The following is a 25429-nucleotide window of genomic DNA, read 5'->3' on the forward strand; positions in this document are numbered from 1 at the left end:
AAAGTACATGTTTTTCCTTATTTCACTACTGAAAGCCTGACGTTTGAAAAGTGAGTTTTCTACTGTTTGAATGCCTCTTCATAATGATAAAGCAACAGGGTCGTGGTATACTTATCTAACAATCATTTGAAATTGGAGTGTCTTGCCATTCCTCAACAATCAGCTTTTATCTTTGACCTATCAAAATAACATGTGAACTGCGTAATCCGCCTTTTGTAAGGTGCACAGACTCTGTTGTCGCTCCTGGTTTTGTGAATCGCCTCTGTAATCTGGTTTGATTTCCTAAAGATGACAGATCTCGGTGAACAGTCAGGCTTTACTGAGTGCAGGGCAGTCCACGCGCCCATGAGATTAAGGTACAGTGCTGAGGACGGGATCTTAATCACCTACCCTTCCACATGCAACACAGACTGAGCTCCAGTGATTAAATCTTTTCATTGTGTCCAGGCAATAACTGTATTCATAAAATGAATATGTGCATTTTTATAAGTTTTAGATATTAATTTGCGTGGTGTTTTCTCAGAGGATGTGCTTTGGGAAAAAAAAAAGTAGAACTTTATTAATAGTCTCTTTAAAGTCCTCTCTGTGATCCTTAATTGCACATGAAATTCTTCCATATTATTCTGAATCATGTCTCTGAAGCCAGGGTTCTCTATTTAATAACTCTTTTTTTTGTTGTTATGAAGTACAAGTGTCACTGCACAGATATTTCCCCATTTTTGTCACTTTCTGAGATTTCATACACTCAAAATATACCGCATGTGGAGTTGGGAAATAAAACCACAAAATATACTACAATAAACAGAAGAAAGTTTTGAAATATAATGTTAACAAATGCCAAGGAGTTATTTAACTCAGTTGTTTTATAAAAGAAGTTTAAATACAATAAATCATTCATTGAAAAGATATGGTTGTAGAGTTATGCAGTTTATTGATCTGGTAAAGTGAGGGCCAAGGAAGAAACTCATAGACATCTGAAAAATATAAAACATGATGCTTTTCCAGGATTCAATTTTGAATCATTATATAGTCCCTCTGCCTATTGGAATGGACCATTTCCCCTAAATTTTGAAAACTGAATATGTTTACAAAGAAGAAAAGAGGCAAGGTACAGTAAAGTCCTTGTTATTTAAATTTCATGTATTTAATGTTAATATGTTTTTGTTCTGAAGAGTTCACATATATAATTGCATACTTTTAAAGTATGAACAGCTCCGGAAAGCTCAAAAATTGACTTATTATAATAAAGTGCTCATTTGTTATTAAAAACTAAAAAACAAATTAAAATTTTAAAAAAGTTACATCTTTAATATTGTCTTTCACTATATTCTACAGCAACCAGAATGTAATTAATGAATGAGATAAAATACTGTCTTTAGTAAGAAGTCTGGAAAATATGCCACAAATACTCCAAAGCTGTGTGAATTACATTAGTAAAAAACAGGAGATTTTTATAAAGTTTAGTAAAATCCTAAGGAAAGATAACTGCCAACTATTGTCTCCTTAAGTTGGCTAGGGGACCATATTCTAAACAAACACTGAGTTTAAAGTATGTTTTGATGAAAACTTTTAGGATTGAGTTAGAAAGTCTAATACATAGCCAAATATACTTTCCTACAAATAGAAAGAGATACTTGATTTTAGAGATTTGTTTTCCCCCTTGAGATAAGACATTAGATAGGTACATCTCATTTTATCTGTCCAGTTCTGAATCTACTTGCTTTAGAACTATCTCTTTATTTTGATAAATAATTTCATGCACACACTGGAAGACAATAATATGGTTTATTAACTGCACGATATTCAACCGAAACTGCCTGTGCCATATTGGTACATACTGAATGTTCTCAAAGACTGGCCAAAACTGATATTATTTTATAAATTAAATGTTTTAGTTTCAAATTGGAGATTGTAGATCTCTTTAAAGCTAAAATTAGTATGCAATACAGAGGTTAAATGGGGTTCACAGGTGGTCACATTTCCATGTCTTACCAAGTCCCTAGGGATCAGAGTTATTATATTCTATATAAACATCTTTACTTTGCAGCCACAATTCTATTGCAAGGTGCCAGTGAAAAAGAGGCTGGTCACTCTTTTTGACTGGTATAATGAGGTAGCTAGAGTTCCTTTCATAGCACTTAGAAAATACATGCAGTCACTAACCATTTCACAAGACAGTTACTATTACAGTTAGAATCAGATTCACAATAGTAAAATGCACTTTGTGTCAAAGCAATTCTCCACTGAGGACTGGTTAGAGAACTGGCAGAAAGCCTGATTCTACTTATTATACTGTCAGCATTTACATATAAAGGAATTTTATACAAAAGACACACATTCCTAAAATGTGAAGAAAAAGGGCTTTTCCCCAAAATGGTAACTACTGGACCTAGAACAGTCAGACATGTTTCAGACATACAATTTCCTTTAAGAATAGCTAGCCATATTCTGGGAAGGACACAATACTACTGTTAAATTTAAATACTTGCATAATATTTACTAACACAACAAACAATGTGCCACATCTGTATACACTTCCTTTGTGCCAAACTTTATCACTGAGTTTGGTAACTTTCAGCCAAAGTCCAAACAGATGGCAATTTCAGTGACTTAACCTTATTTGTTTTTAAACAGCTTTGTATCTGACTTGACCTAAAGAGCAGTGATATATACTGAAGTACCAACAAGAACTGTGAAATGTGTAGACTGCCATGGCCAGTGTGTGACATTTTGTCCACATTAGCCCTCATCAAGCCAGCACTATGGTAATGGAAGGAGATGCACAAAGGTATACTCTGACAGACAGCCATGCTTTAGCTCAAACTAATCCCAAGATTTAGTGGCTCAGAAGCATAACCCAAAGCAAATCAGAGCCTCTGGTGGGACTCACAGGAGCATCTTTCCACGGTGAACTGCTGGCTAAATCTTAAGGCATGTACTTCAAGGTCACAGAACATTCTGTGAAATACTAAAGTCCACCAGGCTCCACATGCTCCACCATAGCAAACATGCTAATGACGTGCACTAACTTCATGAAACTTTAAACACACCAATGTGACAAGAACAAGTCAGGAGTGATTTCAGTAACTGATAGCAAACAGATAGGACTATCTAAAAAGTTACTTTTAGCCACACACAAGAAAATCATGGAACCTAAGAAAAAAGAATGCACAACAAGCCTCAACTTCAACCTTCAAAAAGGCACAGCGGTAGACCCAGTGCCGTGGAATATACTGATGCAGATTTCAGAGACAATACCCCGGCTATTTCTATTTCCTGGAGAAATGTCAGAGGTACTTACATGAAGGAAGAACCGATCAGATTAGTCCTTGGGATATTTTCCTTTTTCTTAAGAGAGAGAGAAAGAGAGAGAGAAAAAAACAAAAAAACAAAAAACACGACAACAGTAATCTTTACTTCGTCCAGCCTTGAAGTGCTTCTCCACCTGATTCAAACATGCAGTGACGGCGACCCACACAGAACCTTCAAAGTCAATCCAATAGCAGCCCGAAGATGTCTGGGTGTACGCGTGTGCTCAAGTGTCTGACTGCGAGGAGAGCGAGCAGAGCTGGAGAAACGATGTGTGTGTGTGCGCGCGCGCGCGCGAGCGCGCGGAAGGAGCGCGCGCGGGGGGAGGCGCGCGCGGGGCCGCGCATTCGCGCGCGCGCGCCGAGGCCGCTCGGAGGAGCGAGGTGGGGAGGAGGAGGAGGGAGGAGGAAGGGGAGGAGGAGAAGGAGAAAGTGGCTCTCGGCGGCCCGCCGGATTAAAAGTAACCAGACTCGTCCAGAAAACTGCGTCCAGGAAGGAAGTGACAGAAGACGAATGGGAAAAGGAGAGTCCGCTCACAGCCTTTGAAACATCGCGTCAAAAAGGCGAGGGGCGGGGGGAGTGGAAGGATATTGGGAGGGGAGGCGGGGGTGGCAGGGAAAAAGGAGCGCACGGCTTGGGGTTCTAAGAGGCCCATCCCATGAAGCGCCTCTTGCCTTCTTTTCCTTTATTTTATTTTGCCCTTGCCTTTGCGCGCGCTGCCTTTTTTCCCCCTCTCCCTCCCTCACAATCCCAAACCGTTGACTCCCTCTCTCTCGCCTCGCGAGCTGGAGAAATCATCAGTTTCACTCTTGCAAAAGGGGGGCGGGACCAGACCTCGGAGCAATTTTTTTTTTTTTAATAAAACAAACATCCAGCAGTTCCCTCCTCACCCCTCCAGTCTCAACTAGATTGATAAATTACTCCACTACACTACTTTAATTATGTATATGGTATGCAGAATAAATCACTGAACATCAGTACCTCAATCAAGCACTTTTAAATGATAATTGCATCTTGGGTGAATCAATCTTTCCATTCCTGACATTTTGCTAATTTTAGTTTTACGGTGGGGTAATGGCACATGCCATACGCAAACCTAATGACAATCCTTTATTGCTCCAGCTGAAGACGACAGCGCGAGCGGTGGCTCGCGGCTCCCGCTCTCTCCCGGGGCCGCCGAGGACGCTCGGAGAGCAGAGGCTCCGGCTGCGGCGCGCTCGCTTCCCCGGGGGACGCGGCGAGCCAGCCAGCGGGAAAGTCCTTCTAAAGTCGGGATCTTTCCTCTGACCAATAGGAGCGCGACCCTAATAGTTGCTCTTGTGACTTCCCCGCCCCCCTCCCCGTTTGGAGACGCGTTAACCACTTCATTCTTCCACTGGTCTGAGCGCTCCTCCGTGACTCACGCGTAAAAAGCTCCGATCCAGCATGCCTGCACCACTCGATTCCAGCGCGCGATTTTCCTCCACGCCCTGAATACGCGGGGTTTCGGCCCCGAGAGGCTGGAGGGCTAGAAAGCGAGCCGAAACGCTTCTCAACTGGTAGTAATGTACAAAATGATAAACGCATGACCGGTATTTGAAATCTCGACTTCATCTCGGGGCCATGAACTTTCTAATCAGGTTGGAAATATTTACCGAGGCGGCAGCTTCCCCGGAGGTTCCCCCCCCCCCCCCCACAATCTCTCTTCCACACCTTAGACGGGATTTTCTCCAAGGCATTAACATGTAAACCAAACCAACTTCCCAAATGCATTAGGCTTCCCTATCCGATAGCTGATGACTTCACTTATCCTGAGGAGTTTCAGCTGCACAGGAAGCAGCAATAGAGACTGATAAGGAAGATACTTGTGCTAAGGTTTAAGCACAGCAAATACTTTTCCTTATCCAAAAAAAAAAAAAAGGGTTAATATTCAAAATTTAGTAAAGGTTACTAGAATTGAGCACCTCCTCTCCCTGGCCAATTACACCACGCCCAATAAAGCCAAAGATAAAATATACCAACTAGTCCACAAACCATGAAAAGATCAGATTAGAACTATGTACTATATAAAATGTTTAAACCAAATTAAAAATTTTTAATATCGTGAAAAGAAGAGAAAATACATTGGGGAAATTAAAATGTGGATGTACAAGAGTACACAATAACAGTATACTGAAATATCTAGCTAATTAAAGATATTTCCTCACTTAAAAAAAAATTCCTTTCAGCACTGTGTGTTTAACCCAATGACTAGATGCATTTCCCCTTAAGTTCTGCACCGTGCCTCTAGTCTATTTTAATACGTGAGGGCAGTGTGAATCAGAAAGCCTCCTGCTTCATTGTAGGGCTATTTGATCTGAGTAGCTTTTCTCAGAAGAGTGGGTTCAATATTTAGGTGTCTGCCCTAAGGCTTCACTTGAAAGGGGAAGGTTGATTTTACAGGCAAGTACAACTAGCTCATCCCCATTATGACTATCAGCCCAGATAAGATGAATCTTTTGCTATTATTATAGGAGAGCATGGCAAACCGTCACAAAGCAAAAACCACCTAAAATACTATTATTTCTTGCAGATTAATACCTACAATATATTTGTCAGCCTGTTTGTTTTTCATCTGGCGACTCTGTTACTACCATGAATTTAATAATATGGCAGAGATAATCTATATCAGGTTTTAATGTAAGGTACAACTTCTAAAAAAATCCAAAAATGTAAAGGTGCATTGACATTTTTGAGTATTAAGGTATGTCTACATACAGTGGTAAAAGGAAATTAATTTTTCCAGATTCACAAATGTCCTGACAAAACAAATTATTTGTAGGAACATTTGTTTATTGCCATGATGTCTGAAATTAATGTAATGAAGTGTAACAGCTTCTTTTACAGGAGCAAATAGACATAGGCAATAGATGACTTTTACCACTGTACACTTTAGTTTTAGATTATTTTACTTAAAAAAGAAACTATTTTCACCTTTTAACATTTTAAAGGATTATTTAATAACAAACATTGTAACAAACCCAAAACTATCAACAATAATACAAGCATTCAAAAGTAGGTATAACCCCACATTGTTGATAATTTGAAAATAAGATCTGGATTGATCTTATTTGAAATTAAGATCTAGAAAATAAGACCACAATCGGCCTTTTAAAATATAGAATATTCCCCTCAGCAGATTTAGCTTCTTAATTATGTGTGACCTAAGTTAATATTAGCATGAGTTTCCTTCCCATGAGCCTTTACAGTTGAAATGGAACAGAAGAGGTTGTGCAGAAATACACAATGGAAGAAAGCCATCTGAGATTTAAAATTATTTACTGGTAATCCACAGAGTGGTTAATCCAAGGCATGCTTTGTGTTCATCTTCAAATGCTTCTGAATTTTTTCCCAAAATCATTCTCATTCTCGCCACCAAATGGTACTTTCCTAGGATCAAGATATTTTCTGGTGCAGGGAGGAATCTGTCCTACATGTTAACAGGCCTGGATTCTCTGGTTCAAGGTTTGTGCCTAACTAATTAGTGTGTCCTTTCTGGGCTTCAGTTTGCTTACACATTAAATGACTTCTCCAATCTATTCCAATTCTGTGATTGGAAAGTAGAAAATTCTTATATTCTTTAAGTGAATTGGAAGCTAGTGGCCTATCCTGTTACGTAAAAGGTGATGATACTTCCTATAAGAGAAAATGATGTCTGGGATTGAGGTACTATTTAAACCAGCTCACCCCCTTCTTCCCGGTCACCAAATATTCCTATTTAAATAAATATTGTTAAGTGCTTTATTAAACATGTAAATATATATTAAGTTTTTTTCCCCCCAAAATAACTGTTTAGCAATATATTTAAATAAAGTGCCACAGAAGGTACAGAAAGCATGACCCTCAGGATTTAATTCTAGGGAAAGCTCATTTCTAATTTCTGGTCAGGATTGCCAGACCCTGACCCATCGTACTCCACCCTCCATTCCTTATTAATTTCCTAAATTAAATCAGCAGTCTACCTGTACTCTGGGGTCCGCCTGCTTTTAAGCTTGGCCTACGCTGGGTGTAGCTCTTGAAGTGAGCTTTAAAAAATTATCTTAAAGTAAGCTGGGTGGTTGCCACAGCAACCCACCCTAAAATGAAGAAAGTCTATAGATTAATCTACCCCTCAATATTATTCGACTGTGTAGTATCTGTTCTCCAGCCAGAATACTTTCAACACAAACATGATTAACACAGAAGTTCAGATATAAAAAGTAGTAGGATAGAAATTCCAAGCATATAAAAAATGTTATATCTTTTCCATAGTTACAGTAGATATGACATACATAACCTCCCTGAAATGGATTCATTGTAAAACAGACTTGTAAAGGTATGCCCTGAAAGGTGACATGTGAGCTTTAAGCAAAATGCTATGGTATTGCTATATAACAGATCACATAATGGTTATGTAACACTCATCACTTTTATACATGTTTACAATATAAGTACCTAATGACAAAGAGTTTGGCGGTTTCACCTTTATGAATTAACTTTGTGATGGATGATAATAACAAATGTTAAGCACTCACCACATACACATACAGTCATTTGCCTTCCATTCTTCACTTCATCTCTTCATAGAAGTTACTTCACAGTTTGCAGCTCTTCTTTGGCACCTTAAAAATGCAAAAGTACAGGTAAATAATTTTTTAAAAATATTAAAGAATGTTGATATTAAAATACATTCAAACTAATTTCTGAAACTTCTAATCTGAAGAAACATTAATGTTAATTCTAATTTTAAACCAAATGAATGTGTATTGAATATAAAATAATTAAAATGACCATGAATTGTGACAATACTTATAACCTTTAACATAAATAGTTCCAAATAGCTAAATTTCAAAAATTCTTTAGGTACGGCTTTAGTTCATTGCATGGTATATACACCATATGGACTGCTTGTGATTGAGAAAATCTGCAACATAAAAAGGATTTGTTATTCCAAGCCAAGGTTTAATCATATCCTTTATCTCATATTTAAAGATCCAATATTTATCTTTATTTTAATATCTAATGAAGAATTACAAGGAAAAAAGTCAAATCCATCATATTCCAAGCTAACAATTTGTTAGGCTGGGATACTGAAGTTGCAACTAAAGTTGCTAAAAGGGCTTATTTTATATCCTTAAAGGCCAATTTGAATACTTTGGGATTAATGATGTGAATTTAGTACACAATGAATTCTATTACCAATAGTACCCAATCCTTCCAGTGTTTACCTGTACTGAGCTCGGACAAGTGCTCATGTATTCTGGTCTCTGAAGCCAGCTTTCAATGACTTTGAGCACACAAATGACCTTTCCCTTGGCTTCAGAATGGGTCTAGTCTTCCCAACTGTGGGACAATGAAGGTCAATAGCCATTTTCCCATTTGTATTAGCAAGATATTTTGTAGTCGAGAGTCATTAAGATTTATAAAGCCTCTAGATTTGGGTTGACATCCTTAAGATTGATTTTTATTTTTAAGTTGCTTCACAGTCAAGGAGAAATGAAGAATTTTGACCACTTTTATTTTAGAGGTGTTAACTCAGTCTTTTAGACTCAAGTCCACAGTGAGTGAGTCTCAACTTGGGAGTCAGTACTCGGTGACCTGGCGAATTCCCTTTCTTCAGCTCTGCTTGGTTTTTACAGCCTATTAAGTAAGAATCATAATACACATCTCCCAGGGCCTTTTCACCTTACAGAAATGCAATCTCCATGAAATAATGTCTGAGAGATATGTTAAGGCTTTTAAAAATGCCACTACAATTATGATACATTTCTTCCTTTTCCTGGCTCAGTATGCCCAAATAAGGCTTGATCACAAATTTGCTTGCGAATGTGTAGTTCATTAAAAAAGTATCCATATGCATGGCTAAATTTAATAGACTTTACCTTTTACTTACAAAATTGTTAAATGTTCTTCGGAACATTGATTCTATTCCATTTCTTGAAATATCACAGAAACCTTCAATTCAAAGAATGGATTTTCACACTTCCCCTTTTAACTTTATTTCTTCTTCTAGATACCCCTGTGCTCTTTAATTTTAAAAAGCACTATACCAGGGGTAGGGATGGGGGTGAAAAATACCGCCCTGCGTTTTTGGTGCCCACTTCTTTGGGGAATGGCAAGAAGGGGACTGGGATTCGGTACCCAAGAGCCCGTTTTAAAGACCCAGACGGGGACGCCTCTGGTTTCAGCAGCTCCCTCCGCTGAGTTATTGATTGCAGGCAGCAGCAGTCCCTCAGGTTGATTTGTGTGGAAAGTGAATCCTCGCTGGCTAGGCGTTCAGCAGAGGCGCAGCAGCCGCAAAGCCAGACAATTATTGCCGGTCCTCCCCTCCAACCCCGCGCTCACGACCCACACACTCCTTGCTGGGTCGGTCTCCACTCCCCCCCACCCACGATCCCCCCCTGCGCGGACGGAGCCGAGGGGGCGCGGGGGGGGGAGGCCCTCCCCGGGAGCGTTGCTAGAGCTCGGAGGCAGCTCGCAGGGGGTGAGTGCGCCACGTGCGAGCGCCCCGGGCGAGGAGGAGGCGGGCTCGGGCCCTTCTGGGGGCCTGCTGGGCCTGGGCGCGCGGAGGGGGAGCTCGGCGGGGCGTGCAGCGGGTGGCGTCTAACAGCGGGGCTGGGATGGGGGCAGGCCTTTGGGAGGGGGGCAGGCAGAGGGCCGGCGGCTGGGCGAGGAGGCCGCGTTTCGGGCTCGGGGGAATGGAGGAGGACGCAGACGCTGGTGGGGTGGGTTTTGCAATCGGGGGGCGGGGGGAGCGGTGGCGGCGTCAGTAGAGTTGCCCTGCTGGTCTGGGGTGGGGACCTGGAGGATATTTACCCTGGGTGGGCGAGAGACAGCCCCGCAGACTTTTCGGGGCTCGCTCCGAGCCCCGCACCGGGCGAGCCAACCCACGCACGTGCACAAAGCGCTGGCACGCGGTCGGCGGCGCCGGCGGCCCGAGCGCTCCAGCCCCGGCTGAGCCGGGGAGAGCGACCGCGTGGTGCGCGCCGGCCGGGCCGCCGCCCCGTTCCCGCGCCAGCCCCGCCTGCTTTCTCACCTGGCACACAGACAGGAAAAGGACGGCGTCCCCGAGCTGGATTTTTTTTTTTTTTTAACCTCACGTTCTCGGGGGTCCAAAGGACCGTTTTAAAAAATGACCAACCATTGGCTTTAGCAGGGAAGCTGCCTCAGTGGATGCATTCGCATCTTGGCTAGAGAAAGGCCACCAGCTAGCTACAAGGAGAAATGGGATACGAGGGAGAAAACGCACACACAAAATCCGCCAAATGTCCTTCCCCCTTGCTTGTCTCTTGACTGGTTTGCACGTGAGAACCGTGCGGGGATCACTTGGCTCATTATCATGAGGAAATGGAAATGTCTGTGCTGTGTTTTGATCTGTCCGTGGAGCTCTGGGAAGATACGTGCTCCAAAGTCATGGTGGAGGGCCTGGGTGTTTCAATCAACGGGGTAGAATGTTTATTTTGTCACGCCCTTGAAGCTATAAGCGGCTACCAATATGGCAGCCCCTGGCGCATGGGGTTCTTTTAGTTAATTAAATTTGTATAAAATTTAAAATCAGCTCCTCAGATATGCTAGTCACATTTCAGGACTGCCCGAGGCTGACCGTTTCCATCAGTACCCAAAGTTCGGTTAGAATGTGCTGCTGTGGAGTTTTAGGTGAATATTGGTAAGAGAAAGAGCCTGGTTTATGACACAAGTCAGATTTTAGGACACTCCTGGCATTTGTGTTTCTTGGCACTAGTGTGAAAAGTTGTAAAGTCAGAATTTCAGTATCTTCCTGCTGAAAGAGGTCCTAGGAAATCCTTAACAGTAATTTTTTTTACAGAGAACGGAAGTTAAATGTGTGCCCCCAAATCATGACATCAATTTGGAAAGATGATAAGGTCACCTGACAAGGTATCATACACTTTCTGCCAGACCAGGCCCATTGCCTGGAGTTGGTGAGGCAAATTAACTCTACAGAAAGGTGACCCGATGGAAGATTTTAGACAAGCATACCCTTTTACAAGAGAAAAATATTTCTAAGTATTGTTCCAAGAAGAAATTCCATTTAATAAAGTGTTTGAGAGTAAGTAGGGAATAACACTATCTCTCAAACTAAAAATGTATTATTGGCAGTGTCATGGATTACATAGAATGCTTTTTTAAAGAGACTAATTGGTATAACATTGTGCTTAGTTGTACTTAAAAATTCTCAGGAAATGGAATTATCTTTTTAAAGTAATAGCTAAAAGCACGCTTAAGGTCAGGGAAGAAGGTATTACAAAGTGAGAATTGTTAGCAAAGCATAATCTTTCTCAAATTCGATGAGGGTATTATCAAATACATTGATTATGTCAGACTCATATCACTAGCATGGCCTTTGACTGGAAGTGTTTGTAACATGAACAAAGCTTAATTACAAATTACAGTATTTGAGAGATGGAAGACAAAACATCATACAGATTTAAAGGCAAAGCACAGACTTTCTAACTTCAATGCTTTGGTTGGTTGGTTTTGCCGTGATTATCCCCTATGTTTCTGTTATTTCAGGGTGAAATGTTGGTGTTAATTCTGGCCGTTTATGGTAATTAGCTTTTAAGTTAAGCTCACTCATTTGAAAAGACCCTGATGTTGGGAAAGATTTAAGGCAGGAGGAGAAGGGGATGACAGAGGATGAGATGGCTGGATGGCATTACCAACTCAATGGAGATGGGTTTGGGTGGACTCCGGGAGTTGGTGATGGACAGGGAGGCCTGGTGTGCTGCGGTTCATGGGGTCACAAAGAGTCGGACATGATTGAGCGACTGAACTGAACTGAACTGAACTGAAGGACCCATAAGATTTCAGATGAGTACTCATGAGTAATAGCTAATTTTTTTTTAAATGTTTTTTAAAGCTTGAATCATCTCCCGAGCTGATGTGTATTTGAATTGTTGTCTTATTCTTTTATTAATTTACCATTTGCATGTGTTTCATGGTAGAAAGCATTCTTCCTATTCTCCTGAAATCTGATAGCCTAAGAGAATATCTTGTGAATTCTTCAAGTGCTTGCAATGTGCTAGAAACTTCAACCTCTCCATGGCTGACTACCGAAAAGGCTAGTCTGGCTAGGGAGAATGTATGTGACCAAAAGCTAGCTGGCTCTGTCCTATGGGAACTGTATAGTTATGCACAGCTTACTGAACTACCCTTTGCCTTAGTTTCCTCAATGGATAGAATATGGAACAGAAAGTGCTACCCTCAAAACTTTGTTAGGAGCATTCAGCAAGAAGTTCAGTGTGAAGCACAGAGCTAGGAAGGTGGTCAGCTACAGTACAAGTTAGCCATTCTTCAGCAAAGAATTTCTACTTCTCCACCATTGGCTTCATTTTCCCCCATACCAGATAGCCGCACTAGAAAAAGTTGGGAGAAGTAGGTTGTCAGAAGGCTGTGGATTAGTTCTGGATGAGCTCTATTTGTGAGTTTTGCCTTCAAGAGATAGAGATCTCTTTAATCCTAAAAGTTCCTGACTCTGCGCCTATAGGTGGCTTTATTTCCTTTCCACGGGCATCCTGAGAGATGGTTCCTTCTGCTTGTTAGCTGTTTGGTTGTTGAAAAGGCACTGGAAACTCCAAGTCCATCCTCTTTTCACCCTGGTTGACCTTTTTATGCTATTGTCAGCCAAGAAAACATTGATATCTTCGGTCTCCCGCTAGCTTGAATTCTTCAGGGCAGAGCCTGCTCAGATTATCTCCTGAGGTCATTCCAAATGTCTGACGGCCATCTATGGCAGCAGGGCTGGGCGGAGGCTGCCGGGAAAGAGGAGTCCGTGGAATGTCCAATGGCGCCTTCTGTTCAAGCAGAAGAACTCCTCGAGGTAGTTCCTTGTTGGACTCATGATCAACTTTACAGCTATATCTAGGGGACTGTTTGCCACTTCTTGAAAAACAGAAACCATAGCATTTTGCATTTTTTGCTTGTTTCATAAAGTCCCACTTGGGATGTGTATGATTCCTATTGATGTCATGATAGGTATAAATATAGACTACAGGAAAAAAAACAGACTAAAGATCATTAATAAACAGTTTATATCTGGTACTCATGTTAGCTGTCCTCATCAAGAACACCAAGTTAAGAGGTGAGATTCTTGAAAGGAGAGAATAAAGCTACCACATTACCTTGTTTCTTCTCTCTAGATAATTTTCCAAGTGATGGCTTTTTTACTTAGCCGAAAACTTACAACGTTATTTCTAAACTATTTCGTTTATAAGCTAAAATTTCAAACCAAACAATATAAAATTGTATTTTTTCAAGAAGGCAAGATCATGCATAGATATATATGTTTGCAATACTCACTAGATTGAAAAACAAAAAGATACATAATTATATCTATATTTCAGTTTACTAGAGAGAGAATTATTTTGCATTATTTGGGATGCAATCTCTCTATTTTGGAATATGATGAGAACTAAAAGTAAAATGCAATAAAACTTTGAAATTTAAGTTAGTGATTAAAACCAGTTTGTTTTTACCAGTGTATACTAGTTCATTGGGGCTTACTAGTGCCCTGGTGACTTAGTGGTAAGGAATCTGCCTGCCAGTGCAAGACACGTGTTCAATCCCCGGGTCGGGAAGATCCCCTGGACGAGGAAATGGCAAGCCACTCCAATATTCTTGCCTGGGAAATCCCATGCACATAGGAGCCTGACAGGCTACAGAGTCACAAGAAGAGTCAGACATGACTTAGTGACTAAATAACAACAACTAGTTCATTGAGTCAAAGATCTAAACCAAAGAGGTCTGATTTCTTATTGAAAGTTTTTAAAATTAATTTGTAGCTAAATATTTCTGTATCAATAATATTCAGATTTGTAATACAAATGTATTTGTAGTACACGTACAAAAATATTACTGTCTTTTTAGAATGTGGGTGGGGCTTCCCTCATAGCTCAGTTGGTAAAGAATCTGCCCACAACGCAGGAGACCCCGGTTTGATCCCTGATTGGGACGATCCCCTGGAGAAGGGAAAGGCTACCCACCCCAGTATTCTGGCCTGGAGAATTCCATGGACTGTGTAGTCCGTAGGGTCGCGAAGAGTCAGACACGACTGAGCGACTTTCACTTAGAATGTGGGTTGAAATAAGTAAGTTCACAGTACATAATGGCCACTCACTACTTATCAGTGTTGGATCAATACTGAATTAACTCCTTTATAAACTTTTTATCTAAATAACAGTCTCTTAGAAGGTACTACTATTCTCCCATTTTATACATGTTTAAAACTAAAGCTTAGACAGGTAATGTTACCTGCCTCAAGTCACATACCTCTTAAGTGCCAGACAAAGGATGTGAAACTATGTTGATTTGTTTCCAATAGATGTCCTTAGCTACAGTGCTTACTGCTTCATTATACTTGTAAACCTTTGCTCACTTACAGGGATGATGAGAGCAGGGCATGATATAATCGACACTTTTTCCCAACCAGAAAATATTTTACAAATATGTATCTAACTCTGTGTCATCCTCTTCAGGGTAGAGGCCTTAGGAGGTTATTTGCTTATTTCAGTGATGAAGGCTCAACAGAAATATCCTTAGGAATTTGCTCTGCAGTCTTAACAGTCTGATTGTTAGCAAATCATTATCATTAAGGATGAATTTGTTGCTGAAACTAAATCCAAACCAAATGTAGTGAATAAGGTACTTGATAGAAACTATGATGTGATTATAAAGCAGCAGATTGTTTGATATATGATATTGGTGTCCTAAATTGACACTAATCGCAGATTCAAAAGGGAAATTTCAAGCGTGTCCCTTATATAAATGTGGTATAGCCTTTAAGGAGACGTTTTGGTGAGTAACACTCATGAAAGGTCTGATAATTTTTTAAAAAGTCAGTTTCAGTAATGAAAAGTTGTGCATCATTGTAGGAACATTATGGGAAATACCTTTTTGGAGAATGTACAACAGACAGGAAAGAGTAAATCAGAGACCTTGGGTTAGAATCCAGGCTCAGACAGTGAATAACCATCTGACCTTAATTTTCTAAATGTCCTCGTTGTAAAATGGGGAAAGTGATGGGAACTTCCTGGATGAGGACAGGGAATTTTGCTGACAAGAGTACATGAAACTGTATTTCTGTAGCCACTTAGTGCTTGGCATATAGAAAATCCTCAATAAATGTTAGCTATCATTATACTGTTCACTTTCAAGGACTATCCCATATTCCTGAAAAACATCTCAGTGTCCGTTATCTTAAAATTTTAGAAGACCACTTCTTTTCTGTCAGCTTCCATGTTTCAAAGCAGTTTTATTTCATATTAGAGCATTTCATATTTGAAATAAATATAGAACATATTTGGGCTTCCCAGGTGGCGCTATAAAGAACTTGCTTACTAATGCAGGAGACATAAGAGATGTGGGATTCAGTCTCTGTCTGGGTGGGAAAGATCCCCTGGAGGAGGGCATGGCAGCCCACTCCAGTGTTCTTGCCTGGAGAATCCCTTGGACAGAGGAGACTGACAGGCTACAGTCCGTGGGGTCGGAAAGGGTTTGACACAACTGAAGTATCTTAGCACACATGCATAAGACGTATTTATGACCATATGTTGATCAAACCAATATACATTATATCAAGAAGTCTTATGTTTTGGGATGACCAATTCATATTATCCTCATCAGTGTTCCATGTAATATTCTTCTCGAAGACTTTTTTTTTGTAGTTATACTTGACTTTGGCAGACTTATGAAAATAATTATATATCCATTTACCTAGAGTAAGGCTACATCGGGCTTCCCTCATAGCTCAATCAGTAAAGAATCTGCTGTGATGCAGGAGACCTGGGTTTGATTCCTGGGTTAGGACGATCCCCTGGAGGAGGAAATGGCAACCCACTCCAGTATTCTTGCCTGGAAAATCCCATGGACAGAGGAGCCTGGCGGACTACAGTCCACGAGGTCACAAGAGTCAGACACAACTTAGCAACTAAACCACCACCACCACCAAGGCTACATGGGAATAATCAGACATCTTCTAAATTGCTTATTGATGACATGATCTTACTCTGCAATTTAAGGAAGCTTAGCATTAATATGTAGAGTATTATACTATTAAGTATTTTTATATAAGTATTTATTATACTATTAAGTATTTATATTCAGTATTTTTTATAGATATGCTTCCTGTTCAAGCTGAATTTTTAAGTCCTTTCAGATCAATACTCTCTGCGTGGTGTAGGCAGTAGGTGAGGCGGCTGAGACTTGGCTCCGTCTCCCTGCTTCCCTCCACTCCCCTGCAGCCTGTCCTCCTCTGCCCGCTGACATGCTCGGCTCACCCAGCAGCCATGCTTCAGATCAATAACAGCCCTTTGCTGAGCGCCCTGGCCCCTCACGGCTCTCCCTGAAGTGACCACGAGGTCCTCTCCTCTCCGCAGAAGCCCCCGGGATGCTCCTGGCCTGTGTTCTGCCAGAGGGGCTGGCACTCCAAACCCACTCCCTCAGTGACGCAGTAACCATGCATTGCTACTCCTTCCAGAGTTTTCTGCAAAAGGGTTCAAAATCCAAAGGAGTATCTGTGATGCCTGAGGTTCCACGGATGCCCTGCCGCGTTGGTCTGGAGATGTTTCGGGAGGAGACGCTGAATGCATCTCCCGTTTGCTTGCTGACAGAGGCGGGTCCTGGGTGCAGGGCAGCGGGCAGCCTGGCTCTCACTTGAAGAAATGCTACTGTTTTTGAAAAGGTGGGAATTGGAAAACACGTTCTCTGTCAGCAGAATATCCTGATGCTTGAGAATTTGTCTGCTTACTATTTAAAATAAAAACCCAGCGCTCTCTGGTTCCTGCAGTCCTGGTCGCCTCCTCTGTCCCCTCTCTGCACGCGGGCGCTGCGTGTCCTGTGACCACCCGCCTCTGTCGTTCTTGGTCTCCCCCCGGGCGCGCTCCCTTTTGTTCCCACTCCAACAGCTCCCAGAGCTGTAATTAGTGATTATTCTTCCAGAAACATCTTGAAGGAGGTATAAGAACCCTGTGTTAAGAACAGTGCTGCTTCCTGGATGAAAGGAAGAATTTGGTAGGGTTGGGGAGAGGTACAAGGTTGGAGGGGAAAATGCACTCTGCTCTTTCCTCTGCGAAATCCCTGATAAAGCCTCTTCCTATGTGCAGAGGTGGGGCATGTAAATTAAATATTTCTCAAGCTTGTATAGCGCTAAACCTGTAAAGATGGAGCATCTATATCAAATCAGATCGCTTTATTCAGAAATGAAATATTTTAAGTAAAAGATTTTAACGCTACTTAAAGTGGGGCAGTAACAAACATTCTACAGTTTTTGTGTTCTTTTTGGGCCCTTTAAAAATGACTGAATAGTCAATCAATAGATATACTCCCATCTTTTTAATTTCCTTTCCTTTTGCCTTTCCTTCTTTTTTTCTGCTCCATCTTTTTATTTTCAGTTGTCGATTTTTTGTCTTCAGTTATAAACTCCGTAAAGCGCCCTACCGTGGCTGGCTATTAATCAGATTTTTTTCATTGCTTTGGAAAACTACATTTTTTTGTTTCAGAACCATAGGATTTCATTAATAATATTTTCTATTTATCTGAATCACTCCAAAATAAAATAATGCTAACCAAGCTGCTTATTTCCTAAACAACCTGTGATGTATACTATAGGCAGTATGGTCATAGAAGAATTTCTATGATTATTTTTATTAATCACTGTAATTGCTCTTTGATTACAATGATGATTAACTCACAGCAAATAAATCACATGCTTATCTTGTTTATCTGGTATTTGTGAAGGATTTGTGTTCATCCATCCACATGTCCTCACCTCACTCTTACGTAGCTGTGAGGTTCTAGTTTGTGTAGCCTATGGAAACAAAAATGAGTCACACATGGGAGAATAAAGCCTGTGGTTTCCTTACATCATAGCTAGGCTGCGACCTCTTCAACTTCCTAGGTCAGTGATGATTAACTGAGTATTCCAAAGCGTGAATGTCTGTGCCTACACATTCATAATAACCACCGTCTGTGCTGTTGCTTATGACTTCCTGAAGAGTCAGTTCAAGCCATCTTTCGTATTTTAAGCTATGCTATCAGGGGCTGAAACTTGAGTAGAGCTTGAGAATGACTTCTGGTGTATTCACTAGTATTGGGTAAATTTCATCATTTGCCAAGGCACATAAAAATAATTAAACTACTTAAGCACAATTATATCAGATAGTAAAGAGCAATGGGCATGTAACATCTGTACCTGTTTCCATATGTTCACTTTGATCATTTGGATCTTGAGATCCCTAAGTTCTAGTTTTCTTGCTACCATAGAGCAGGAGAATTGACCCTCTTTAAGAAGAGAAGGCTGTGATAAGGACTGAACAATTTAGTGCAGAGAACAGCTTTGCAGAATGCCCAGATTTCTGGGCCCCACCTCAGGCCCACTGGGCCTCAATCGCAGGAATCAGCATTTTGCCTAGCTCCTCCAGTACCTCTCATGTACATTTTGTTTGCAAGCTACTGCTTGAATGTGCATGCGTGCTCAGTCCTGTCCGACTCTTTGTGACCCTATGGGCTGTAGCCCGCCAGGCTCCTCTGTCCATGAAATTTTCCAGGCAAGAATATTGGAGTGGGTTGCCATTTCCTTCTCCAGGGACTGCTTGAATGTAGGGGTGAACATAACATCTGTGAAGTCCTAATCCCATAACCTTACCTTTTCTCCATTATTCATTCCTGGCCTCCCAACTTCTCTTAACAAGTTTTATGAAACTTTGAAGTTAATGAATGCCTTTCAAAATAGTAGAAATGAGAGTTCAAAATGGTACAGAGCTTTTCCATCACCTGTCTTGGTTCATATTATAAACAAATGAAAAAAACATGACACATGTATTCTACCCATGGTAGTTAGAAAACTGTTTGAGCCATATGTGGACCTAATTCTCCTACGTTTCTGTACACTTCTTCATCTTAACTTATCGAAGGGGAAGTGCTTATTTTTCTTGGGTGGAATATGTTCCTGGGATCCTAGAATCTCAGCAAAACCGGTAAAATGAGCTCTGGCTCCAGGAACCTCTACCTTTAGTGACAACTGGCTGGCAAACACATGCCTGCTTCAGTGACCATCAGCTGCCATGAGCCCAGATTCCCTACACCCAGGGCCAGCGTTGTTCTTGATCACATTAAGAAATGTGACTTTTCCTGAAAGAAGCTTTCAATCAATACAAATGTCCCTTACTTCCTCCTAATTACCTCTGTCTGCCGAGCCATCAGGAGAACCCTTCACAACATGGGCTTCCGAGGCCACACAGGGATCCACATTCCCAGGCTTTTAACCTCTCTTCATACCCAGCTGCTGCCATTAGCCTCTCTTGGACACAGATATTTTTAACACTTCAGATGGGGGGCCTCTACCACGCCTGTTTCTTGTACCAGTGTTTTTCTGACAAACAGACATATTCATGTGCTGGCTTACATTTTCTTTTTCCATTAAAAAAAAGTCTCCCTATTGTATAGCACAGGGAACTATATTCAGTATCTTATTATAACCTATAATGGAAAAGAATCAGATTCTTCTTCAAAGAATATATGTGTATATATATATATATGTATTTGTAACTGAATCACTTTGCTATACACTTTTAACTAACAGAACATTGTAAGTCAACTATACTTCAATTAAAAAAAAAAAAGAACAGGAAAAAAAGAGTCCTATTTTATAAAACTGTAAACGTTAAATGAACATTAAGTCCTTTGTGTCAATTCAGGCCTATAGAACAAAACTGAAAAATTCAAAGCTATGTGTGATAATATCATCCCTGGGTAAGACCTTGCATGTTTTGTTACCAGGGTACCCAAGTGGGAAAAATATAGCCAGCTGAACAGTAGTGTATTACAGAGTGATTTTGTTTTGTCTGCTGATTTCATAGGTTAATACTGTTGTTTTAATTATTTGGAATGCTGGCATTGTGGGCTACTCACAGCAATAGGGAGAGGGCAGGGCAAGCCATTGCTGACAGGAACCCACCAATATGGCCTAGAATCCTTTTGGGATGTGCAGCAGAGGAAACCCCTTCTGTTTAAAAACTAAAACTTCCTTTCCTGCGATTTACACATAGCCCAGCAAAGAGTCTCATCCATTCCAGTTACAAAATTACTAAGCAGTGAGAGACAGCTCAGCTGCCTGCTTCTGCTCTGGTGGACAACAGTCTTCAGCTCTACAGAGAAAACATTTATGATCCTTCAAAGGCAGACGAGGGACAAATCATTCACCCTAACTAACAGCCCTTTGAGATGCAGGGGAATGACTGAATTTATTTGAAAGTCTTGTGATTTTGCATATTTTGCTTTGACATCCCTGTCTTTCCCAGTTCTTAGGAATGGATATTATTTACTGATTATTTTGCTTGCAATTGATTTGCATACTGTTATTGCATATTGTTAAATGGTTTGCTGATTAATGACTAATGTTGATTTGGACTAAATGTAATAGAATAAGCAAATTCATTTGTAAATTTAGATATATAATTTAGTTGCTAAATGGTATCGTAGAGCTGTTGGAGATTATTTTAGACTAATTCCTTGCAGGGAAACCCTGTCCACAGTTTCCTCCCATATCGGATAACAATGTTTTAAGTTCCCCCCCACCAACTCCTTTTTAAAAAATTTCATTTCCATGTTTGGATTTTAAAGCAGACACTTCTCAAAGGCAAATATTTCTCCAAAGCCCATGGTTAACATAAATTATTTTACATTTAGAACATGATAGATATATTCTAAACAATTTCTATTTGGAAGGGTCGGAAAACATTTGACTATATCCCCATGTCCTTGAATCAGTGTATTGTGCAGTATTATAAAAACTCATAGCATTATGACTTTTTATTAATATAATTATATGAATAAATACAAAACACTCATGTTAATACAGGATTATTGAGTTATAGAATTTCTTAGCTGTTAGAAAACACTTGCTGATGAGGTCTCTTGGGTCCAGAGAAGTTTAGTAATTAACACATTCACACACACCATCTAGTCAGTTGTTGAGCCAACTATATGAACCATTTAATATATTCTTCTTTTGAGTATTCTATTATACATATGCTTATACTTTGGTATATTTGGTATTTTTAATTATCCCCTAATATATAAGAAATTTTCAACCTGAACTTTTCATTTCTACATTCATCTTCTCAACATTTATGCTGCCGTTGATTATATTTTACTTCTGCTGTTTCATAAGCACTATAAATATTTTCAGTTTAGAAATCATTTTAAATAAGAGAATCTAAAAAACTTATACCATAGATATCTTAATGTGTTTATGCTATTTTATTAAATTACATTTTAATATGCTCTGATAAAACTGTATCTCTCTAGTAAGGTATTAAATTTGGTAACTGAAAATGGTTCTCCAAAGGAATGTAAGTCACATTAATTTTTCATGTATACTTTTTTAACTTATAGTTTGACAGTCCACATGTTTAAGTCTAACAGAAGAAAACAAAAATCAGTGGATATGAAGTTATGAGACAGACTCAAGTCTACATCTACATCCTCAGGTTGGTGACCTTGGATGAATTTCATTTTTGTGCTTCTGTTTCATTTTCTTTAAAATGAGTAGTTGAAAGCTTCAAAGACTCTTTCAAAGATTTCATGGGCTTTTTTAAAAGAAGATTTGATTGAAAGAAATGCATGGCCATTATTACCTCTGTGCTCAGTTTATTCATGGACACATACTTGTTACATACATCTGAAGTTTCCTTAAGGAAATGAACTCTTTGTGGATGTGATACTTGGCCATTGAGAGAAGTGGAATAAATAAGAAAAAGAAGGGGGAACAAGTTAGTGACAAAGGAGCCATGGTAAGCAATTAAAATGATTCCTCTTTTACTTCTTTATATCTACAGTCTAGTTATTCCTATTGGAAAACCTACTGGCACCAGGTATGATCAACAGGGATGAGTAATATGTAATTTTTATCTTTACTGGGTTACACTTGGCCCACAGACAGTTGACAGCTGTCAGTCAGGTGGCTGGTCAATGAGGAGATACATATAAAGCTGCCAAAGTATTTCTGTTTCTTTAAATACTTACAAGTAAACCATTTTAGCTGGAAACTTCTTTGTCCTGTAATTAAATATATTGATATTCGGAATATGACTTATTGAAGTTATTTGCCTGGAGAACCAAGATTTTCCCTATGACCATATAAGGTAAACAAAATGTTTTTCAAATGTCTTTCTGAAAGGGGAAAATAATTATTTTTTCTCCACTAAAAACTGTCCTTAAGATACAAAGATATATTGCAAATAATGCTTAAAGTACATGTATTTTAAAATTAAAAAGTTTTAGGGCATATATGAGTCATTGCAACTTTAAGCCAAGTTTCTGACTAAGACTAATTAAAAGAAACCATCCCCATACATTGTGGGGAGTTGGCATAGGTATTTTTCTGACATGAAAGTTGAAGGTTTATCAGAAAGGACAAACATGTAGTTGCATGTTGAACTAGGAGTTAAAACTTTTTCTCATAATTAAAAGAATTTATCATAGAATTTTAGATTAAGCCAATAATTTAGGGCAGGGTTAAAAAGATAAATTTTAGTTATATAGAAATATTTGGGCTATACCTAGCAATGTTTCTCATAGGTTCAGTCACACTTAAATAATTCACTAAAGTCATAAAAAATAATTTGGAAGAAGTTTTTGTATTGCTTATACTTGGTGTTAATGACAAGTATTATTATAATTATAGCCAATTGTATTGCATATAAAAATTTAATAAATACAATTCTGAAGTTGACTTAAAAATATATGTTCAGTTTTGCAGTAGTCATCTTTCAAATTGAGTGCTTTCTTTCAAATATAGTATTTAACAGACCAAATAAAAAATAATTATCAAATACATGGAGTGCATATTCATTCTTTAAGAGGCTAAGGAAGTTATCTAAAATTTTCAGTGACCATGGTTACTCAGGTGCCAAAATCAATATGATGAAGTTGATAAAATATTACATAAAAAGAGCAGTTTGAAACCACAATAAATACATGAATTTTTTAAAAAATAAAATGCACTTTACTTTTCTGAACCACATTCTACATGTAATAATTTATAATGAAAATCATATCTGAGTTTTGAGATTGCAAAATATTGTTTCATTAAAATGTAGATAAGACTATGTTTTAAAAACATTAGGTTTTTTTTGGTGGGGTGAATAATTTCTGGTAATTTTTTAAACCACACATATTTCATAATTAAACAGCAATTAAATTAATTTGAAAGAGAATGATACATATAAATTTGTGACATACCTGTGTCATCATTGACCTGAAAATTGTTTTAGATATAGTGGTCATTTAAAAATATCAGACTTTGTTATTTTCCCACTGTGTGAGAATGTGTTAAGCATAGAGATTGAAAATTATTTATGGGATCATCAGAGTAAAACAGTTGTCTTATAGTATTAATTTATACTGGTAGGAGCATTTCTCTTCTTAAGCACCACCAGTTCTACCCCCCACAGCCCAGAAAATTGATTTTATGCATAATAATTTATAGCATTCTTGATAAATGTATGCTGTGCATCTTTTACATTCATTAGTCCATGTTGCTTGCAAATATGGAATTTGGTTATTAAAGTGGTTTCATATGTTTACTATGTATAGTCCCTAGCTTTAAGCTCCTTACTTGCTTAAATAAATGTTTTCAATTTGCTATAATACAACAATTTGTAGAGAAACGCTGTGAAGCATAGTTAAAAGAATGAGTCCTTGAAATAGAATCACTTTTTAAAAATATGTCCTAACATGTGGTCTCATTTTTCCATATTTTGCATTAATTAAGATCCTATTCTGAAAAAAATATTTTTGCCTAAACTTTTGAATTCATAAAGTAAAAATACCAAGTATATAAAAGTGCTAATTTTGGAAATCAGTGACGTAGAAACATGCTTTAGTAGTGTATTGTTTATTCTGAAGACTTTCCTCTAAAGAAACTCTTTGTAATGAGAAAATGTTGCCATTCCTATTTGTTAAATATTCTGTGCAATACATGTTTTAAAAATTTATTAAAAATAAAATTAATTTCATATTCTCTCTAATCATATTCCTGTCACATGCACACATAAAATATTCTAGCCCATGAAACTTTTGAAAAGAGCATGTACCATTTCACATTTTAGTTTGGAGAGTTATTGAAAAATAACATTTTATTTAGAATGAATAGATTATGACAGAATTAGATTAAAAGGCGTCGAAATGATATTTATGTGTTTATTTGAATAGTCTCCTATCATATATATAATTAATTCTTCATCTTTCAGATACTGAAGAGAGTAGTGAGCGAGAACAACATTAAAAATATAAAGTATTTTCTTAAAAAAAAAACTTTGTTCTTTCCTCTAAAAAACTGTCAAATGGTAACAGCCCTACTTTCTACGCCAGGAAAACCCACTGTTGGGTTAGTTGGCTCTGATTCCAATGGTCTCATCAGCTTTCTGAACGTAGGTACCTCAGCAGTGCCTCTTCCAAGATAACAAAATGAACTTTTAGAGATTAAAAAAATACATTTTGGCAATTGAAACTCACCAGCGCCTTTCTGCTTCTCCAGGAAGTTGTACCCGTCAGCACCTGCTGAGGGCTTTGTTGTCCAAACTCTGACAGGTAAAAAAATTCCTGCAGAATAAAGCCAGACCAGCTGGCTTTGAAGAGAAACCCCCCAGTTTGGGCTGCGTTGCCTCCTCTCCTTTTCTATGAAGACCCAGGCTTTCCCCCCTTGATCGTCAGGCCGTAAGATGCGTGATCCCCGTGCACAAGTGTCTGGCAGGCCGAGGAGCACCTGTTTCTGTCACTCTGGGTAAATTTAGCTGTAAAGGTATCACTGACAAGCAGACCTTTGTCAGAGCTGGCAGAAGAACACAGAACTGCTGCCCTCCCCTCCCCCGCCTCCGAGCCCCTTCGCTGCTCGTTCAGATGGAAAATGTCAAATCGGAAGTCTATCCAAAAATCTTTCCTGAAAAAATGAGATTGCTTTCATATGGTAAAAAGTAAGTCTCCTTATTTCGCATAGACTTCAAAATTACATTTCCAAGAATAATCTTGGAACAGGACGAGTTTTTGTTCAATTAATTGTGGCTGGAAACTTTTTAATGGAAACCTAGCACACACACACACTTCATTT

The 25429-nt window shown here is 39.1% G+C and overlaps 1 protein-coding gene across 11 annotated transcripts in view; it reads right to left on the bottom strand.

The window, feature by feature from the left end:
* MEF2C (myocyte enhancer factor 2C) overlaps positions 1 to 24989 on the bottom strand; it is a 174519-nt gene extending 149530 nt beyond the window's left edge. For 3 of the 11 annotated variants that reach the window (XM_065923110.1, XM_065922222.1, XM_065923990.1), the window contains exons 1-2: positions 24838 to 24987; positions 7842 to 7928 (exon numbers count right to left, since the gene is read on the bottom strand). The gene's annotated coding sequence lies outside the window, so the exon portion shown is untranslated. Of the gene's footprint in view, positions 1 to 3301; positions 3550 to 7841; positions 7929 to 24837 lie in introns of those variants that run through there. The other 8 variants (XM_065927052.1, XM_065925755.1, XM_065929643.1 and 5 more) reach the window with 5 other exon arrangements.
* Positions 24990 to 25429: the final 440 nt, after the last annotated feature.

This window comes from Muntiacus reevesi, chromosome 1 (assembly GCF_963930625.1).
Source record: "Muntiacus reevesi chromosome 1, mMunRee1.1, whole genome shotgun sequence".
Lineage (NCBI taxonomy): Eukaryota > Metazoa > Chordata > Mammalia > Artiodactyla > Cervidae > Muntiacus > Muntiacus reevesi.